Source organism: Amaranthus tricolor, chromosome 3 (assembly GCF_026212465.1).
Source record: "Amaranthus tricolor cultivar Red isolate AtriRed21 chromosome 3, ASM2621246v1, whole genome shotgun sequence".
In the NCBI taxonomy this organism is placed as follows: Eukaryota; Viridiplantae; Streptophyta; class Magnoliopsida; order Caryophyllales; family Amaranthaceae; genus Amaranthus; species Amaranthus tricolor.
Genome location: NC_080049.1, coordinates 33,205,433 through 33,213,064, shown reverse-complemented (window position 1 = coordinate 33,213,064; position 7,632 = coordinate 33,205,433).

The following is a 7,632-nucleotide window of genomic DNA, read 5'->3' as shown; positions in this document are numbered from 1 at the left end:
GGCCTTTTTTCTCATCAAAATTGTGGAAACCCAGAAAGGCCCACAAGAAAGAATTTCCCCCATTCTTGAATCATCTATGATCTACTCTACTTAGCAAGGTAATATAATCGCTGCTTTTTAATGAAGGAGAACAAGTTCAGTTAGCAGATGAGATCCCATACAAACTCTTTAATTCATTACTGATCCCCGTCAACTGCATAAAGAAGGACTGCGGTAGATAGGCAACAACAAGATAATAACTTTTGTCACATCCACAAACTATAGCCAAACAAATGGTTTGGGACTAAGAATTTGGAGAATTCAATGACGACAAGATCCTGATAGAGTACACAACTTCTCTTAAGGCCTTAACCATCAACTACAAGTTGGTTATCCCAAACTCCAGCAAATTTCAGCCCCAAATAAGAAAGAACCTTTGCTGTAACCAAAAAATTGACAGGAGGGGTAAAAAGAAGTTATAGAGACATACATTAAACTAACTAAATCATCATCTAAATCATTTTTGACCTCAAATATCACATGCGACATAATCTAAGAAACCGTCACCGTGCTTCCACAAGTAATTCAGGTCACAATGTCTCTTGAATTCCATCCATGGTGGACTGTAACAGGAATTGCATTCTTCGATAACTAATTCAGATGTCTAATTGTTATGTTTTCCAAATTTGCTTTGATGCTTTCACCTTTATGGGGTGTTGCTGGACCCTAATGAGGTATTGAACTTTGGTTAGCATAATCAGATTTTCTCATTCTTACGCTTCTTAATCTTGTTGATAGGGAATTAAATATATCATAATTATTCCATGAAGTTTTCACAACTGACCCAACTTTGGATTCCCCAGATATTTAATGTCCTGAGGGGAATTGAGTTTAAAACTGTCAAGTAAAATGGAGGAAAGAAAGACTCAAAAGTCAAAAGACAAGATATGCATCATAAACACAACAGACTTCACATGATTGGGTCATTGGACAAAAAAGAATCGAAAGGATTACTAGTAGAGTAGTAGGAATGTAAATGGACTTGGTCCGGATCTGGTGAGACAAATCCATCCTCCAATCCATCATCCATGGCTAAAAACGTGACTGGATAATCAACAAATCAACAAATGTTAACATGTAATATTAAAAAATTTAGTTTGATATTTTGTTGATCAAAATATTGGGTTTTTAGGAAAAATTATTGTAGGAAGATGAAAGTAGACGAAATGAGAAAGCTTAAATAGATGAGCAGACATACTTTGAGATATAGAACTTGAAAGGAAGGTATAAGAAAAGGTTTAGGTTTCATTGGTTTTGGGGATAAGATGAAAGAGAATCAATTAAGATAGTTTAGGGTTTAACATGTGCAACGACGGAGTATTTAAGAAAGATAGGAAGTTAAAACCCAAGGAATTCAAAAGGAAAACGAAAAGGATCTACTTTAAGGGCATGGAAAAGAGTGAAGAATCCAATCTTTAGCCTTATAGCTTGAGAAGGTAGAAAAGCAAAACGAATGGAGAAAGAGAAGTCATGTGGACGACCACTGAGATTGATCTATAGCTTTATGTAGCCAACAACAATCTTTTAGAATTAAGATGTTGCCATTTTTGTTGTTTTTGATGCAAATGAAATTACAAAACTTGTCCAAACTTCCACAATCCCACATTTTGATTTTCTGCAACACTACTAGGGTTTTATTGTCTTTATACACTTTTCTTGATCTAATTACAAAAAAAGAAATACATACTTATATGGAACATTGGTTTGGTGATGGACCAAAAACAACCAATCCAATCTCAGACTGCCACTACCTCATCAATAATTAAGGGTAGCTCCTGGGTTATCCAGTGCATATTGTTGTTCCTAATATGAAGAAATTTTTTGAAATCTAATGAGCATTTAGAGAGATTATGGATGTCCCAACATCAATATCTAAAGGTTTATTTCCAGTCATTATATTCAATTATATTGGCAATTTGGCATTATAATATACTGCGAGTCATTTCATGTTAGAACATTAATCTCACTACAATAGATTCATGAAGCTCAAACAAATGCAATCTTACAAAAACAAGATTGAATTTTAGTAGCTCTAACTACACCCACAACCAAGAACTAAGTGAAACAAGTGTACTCGGCAGCTGTCTGCTTCTAAACTTAAGGCAATAGGCACATAATCCGTGACTTTCAATTTCTCTAATTTCACTCATATTTGGACTCAGCAATAATCATTAAAACTTGAAGTTGGGTTCCAATGTGTCTTATAAATCTATGCTAAAATGGCCAGCTAGGCAATAGATACCTTTCAGAAACCCAAAAATTTAATTCACCTAATTGGAACAAGGAAACAACACCCTTGAATACCCCTATCAATTCAAGTGTTGGATCATAAAGGATAGAGTGTCAATATCTGAATCAAAAACGTGAGAAGGATAGGCACACATCACAGAATGAGCGTGCCCGATTACTATGTTTTGGAAAAATGTTATGTTAACCCATTGTCATTAATCTATTTAAATCATTGAATTAGTATTTCCTGAGTCAAAATAGGAACGGGAAAGCAATTTTAGGAATGGGTCCAGATCACGCAAGTTCCTGTGGTGCACTGAGGTTCACTCATATGTAAGTGTTTCCATTACATATAAAGTATGCCATCGTGTACGTTGCAAGCTACGCTCGACATTTCACATCTGTCAGGCTCACTTATACACTGAAAGCTTCAGCCTTTAGCATGCTTTTCTAAATTACATCAAGGATCACAACATTTACAACAAGCATCATCAATTGTTTGTGCTACATTCGTCACAACGATAACTTTTTCTACCAACCAAGTTCTGAGAATTGAGATATCGAACATGTTCACTAGTCACTACAGAAGCATCTGCAACCCTTTTGTAAAAAACTAAAAATCAATGTGTTTTCTTCCTTAGCATAATGACCACACATTCAAACCCAAATATCAAGAGCCCAAATGACTTCAATTACCATTAATTCATGGAAAATTTTTAGTTAATAACAAATAACGGTTTGCAAATCATTATCAAGGCACGTTAGTAAGAAAATCTTATATCAATCAGCGATTTAGCTTCAACGGTAAGAGTGTTTATTGACTAAACTAGGGTTTCTCCTAATCGATCACAACATTGTAATTAGTAAAAATTCAAACATAATTAAGAAAAACATTACCTTTTCCAGAGTCAAGCCGCTGAAGCAATTCCCGAGTGATACTGAAAAATTACATTTATCAATCGATCATCGAAAACCAGGGCCAAAGCACCAAAGCCCCGCCACTCACTCACTCACTACACTCCGGAGCAATTCCTCGCGCCTTTCTCTATAGAAAGATCATCTGGCGACACCATTGCGTTTCGTACTCAAGCCGCTGCCGTCCGAATTGTTTTCATTTGGATTTTAAGGGATTGATATTAAGTTCATACAAAATTACAAATGAATGCCTATTCTTAGAACAATGATTTTGTTACAATGGTTTATGCTTTGACCGACTAATAGCATCGGCTAGTTATATAACCCGCTCAAAAATATATTTTCGGAAAATTACTTAAAGCTATTGTTACATGTTCAATTTAGTCACGCCAATATATCATAGATCTATAATTTATAAAGAAAAATTATTTAAAATAATTCAATAATTTACTATTTTTTTTTACGTAATTTTAATTTTTGGTTAATCATGATATCATGAATAATCCCAATTAGAAAGGTGTTTGTTAAGAATGTACTGAGGTAACCTTTTACCTATACAACAAGTCATTTTTAAACAATTTATTAATATTAGAATTTATTTTTAACATAGTTTTTTATGCTTAGTTAGTAAAAAATAATATCAAAATAATATTGTTTAACATCATACATAGCTTATAAAATAGTATTTTTTAAAATAAAAATGAATTAAATATTAGCTATTATATGCAATTATTAATTAATTGTAAACCAATAACTAATAATTTACAATTCATTTTCTTTTATTTTAAAATAATTCAAAAAAATAAATAAAAAAAATTATGCATCGCACAGGGATTATCTAGTAACTACTAAACCAAACGATGTAAGTATCATTTTCTTTCAAATATGCTTATTTGTCATTTTCAGATAAAAATTTTTTCCGTCTAAAATGTAATCATCACTATTATTATCATAATTTTATATTGTTTATGTAGTGCTAACAATATTATTTTCTTATTTTTCACAAATATTTTGGAATAAAATTATGATCATCGTGTATTTAATAAGTCACAATCAGCTGCAATTAGTTAAGAAGGGAGGTAATGGGAAGCCAACCTATAGGAAGGTCCATGTTATTTGGTTGCTAACTTCTCTACCAAGCTTTTGGTCCTTCTATGTATAGCAAAATACAATATACATCCATGCAGAACAAATACAAAGGAAACCAAAATAAACACATTGCTACCCTCCGTATCATTATATCAAATTTCGGATCTTTAATAAGCAAATCCATTTTAAAATTCTTGATTCGAATCCTTTTGGTAAACAAATTTATAAATTAAATGTGGGTATTAAAATATTTATGTATTATATCAGAATTTATAAACAATTAATTGCTAAGTGCAAAAGTTCAATAATCAAGCAAAATGAATAAAAATTAAGAAAATGGAACACTTATATATTAATAGAAAGACCAAAGATTGAATATATATCAATTCGTCTCATTAGTGGAAAAAACCTCATTTGCTGCGGTTTTTTTGCCATTATTTGCTGCGGTTTTGGCCCCCAGCAATAGTGATAGCAGCAAATGTCCTACTTTAAATGTTGCGGTTTTAAGGGCATTATTTGCTGCGGTCATGGGCAAAACCCGCAGCAAATAATGAGGGTTATTTGCTGACGTCAGGGGCAAAAACCGCAGCAAATAACTCTCTTTTTTTTTTTTTTTTTCTTTTTCCGTTTTAAACTTATAATAATGCAATAATAATACAATGTAATAACAGTGATTAATCCAATGATAATCACAGATAATCAACATTAATCTCTTTGTAATAATAAACTCTCGCTCGTATATATAATATAATATTATGTACGTACATATATATATATATATAATATACATTAAAGTATAAAAAATAATCTATACTAATTACAATTTATCAAGGACAAATATTAGCAAGATACGCGGCAATCTTGTCTTTTAATTCGCGCATCTCTTCACTTCTCAAAGGGCGTGTTTCCCTTGGAATGTCGTTTAAAACCTATATATAATATTAAAATAAAAGATTAATATAGAAATAAACATTAGATTTTAACAATAATATATTTAATTAAGAACGTAACAAATACTTATGAAATCTATATTTTCGACTCCAAAGTCCTTCACGGAATTTATAATATCGTCCATATACTTCAGCGCGTAGTAGCCGCAGTCAATGGAAGAAGAAGGTTGTTGAAAGCACTAAGAGAAAATAGATGTTAGTGTCAAAAACGGTTAAAAACGCATAAAATCGCAACTTAACACGTAAATTCTAGAATATGACTATGATTTTCAATTCTAACAACTTCTACACAATAATATATACCAAATAGTGTTGTGTGCCAAGTTTCGTGCAAAACAAACAAAGTTTGAGCTACTTTACGCGCGAAATTGACAAAAACGCTAAAAAACCCTTAAAATCGCAACTTAACACCTAATTTCTAGCATATGACTATTATTTTCAATTCTAACCATTTCAACACAATAATATATGCCAAATAGTGTTGTGTGCCAAGTTTCGTGCATAACAAACCATGTTTGACCTACTTTACGCGCGAAATCGACAAAAACGCTTAAAAACCCTTAAAATCGCAACTTAACTTCTAATTTCTAGCATATGACTATTATTTTCAATTCTAACCATTTCAACACAATAATAAATGCCAAATAGTGTTGTGTGCCAAGTTTCGTGCATAACAAACCATGTTTGACCTACTTTACGCGTGAAATTGACAAAAACGCTTAAAAACCCTTAAAATCGCAACTTAACTTCTAATTTCTAGCATATGACTATTATTATCAATTTTAACCATTTCAACACAATAATATATGCCAAATAGTGTTGTGTGCCAAGTTTCGTGCATAACAAACCATGTTTGACCTACTTTACGTGCGAAATTGACACAGCAGCAAACTAGTGACCAGGCCACCTTGCACGACACGTGGACACCAAACCTATGCATCCAGGACCTAGGCTAAAGTGGAAATGGAATCTTGGTACTTGGATCTAGCTATCAAAGTCCTAAAACCATTCTAACAATCCCCGTGGACTCCTAGAAGCTGAGCTGAAGGAGGGCTGCTCGACAGTTTGCTAGATCATAATTTTGTTTAAGTGTTTGTGGTTGTTTCGTGTTCTTTTCATGATCATTTGTAGTTTTTGACTGTGTCCTTAATCAAAGCTTACGCACAACATTAATCCTTGCATAACCAAGGCCTTAATCAGCCCCGGTTTCGCATCAAAACCAAGTTTGAGTACTTTACGCGCGAAATTGAAAAAAATGCTTAAAAACCCATAAAATCGCAACTTAACTTCTAATTTCTAGCATATGGCTATTATTTTCAATTCTAACCATTTCAACTTAACTTCTAACTTCTAAGGATATCAACACTATCTACCTTTGATACATTGCCGCAACTGACACATGGGCAATAAAAACCAACTCCCCCCGTCCTAACTTGATGTTCAACCGCAATACTACAAAATTCTAATACGCCATCAATAAATTCCGACGATTCAATGCTTCCATACATCCAAGAACGATCGTTTGTCATCCTAATTAGTGTGATTAATTGATTCAAAACAAAATTAATACACAACTTTTAAACATATATACTTATTTATAACAAACATATTTACTAAATATGCAAATAATTAATTAACAAACCACAAACCACAATATAAATAATAAACAACAAACCACATTCCTAAAAATATATACTTTGAATAATTAACATTGTATAACCTTAGACATATAACATTCAAAATATAAATAATAAAGAGAATAAATAGAGTAAATTTGAATAGAAAATAGAAATATCTTAAAATAATACAATCTATTCAATACACGGTAAAATAACTAACACTAAATTAGCTTTAATACTCCTAAGTTTGTTTATACTCTTTATATAGCTATAATGTGAAACTCAAGTGAAAAAAAAAACACCTTCAATTATATAAAATGACATTTGATATAAGTATAAGAGCACATTTTTTGAATTATACAATTACATATTACATATTGCTAAAAAAATCAAGAAACATAAATAAATATTGAAATGATGAAACATTATTGTAGTTTAGATAAGACAAGCCCTAGTTCCTTTATCTTTTTCCTTTTAATCATATTAATAAACATTAATATAGAAGTATATAGTTTGAATTGTTGATTCTTTGTGAATCACATGAGGAACATTGTGTATTAATTACAAGCATTTCTGTCATACTTTAATTATAAGGTAATCAAATTCATGACTTTGCACCTTTACGAAATGTTAAATCACAATTTTAATTCTACGATGATCACAAGTGGGTAGTTCTCTAACACAACTATAACCAAATCACAATACATGCCATAGTCTATCTAGTAAGTAGACGTGATTCACCATGAAGCAAGACAGAAGCAAGCAGCGACAGCGAACAAAATTTTGGTTGA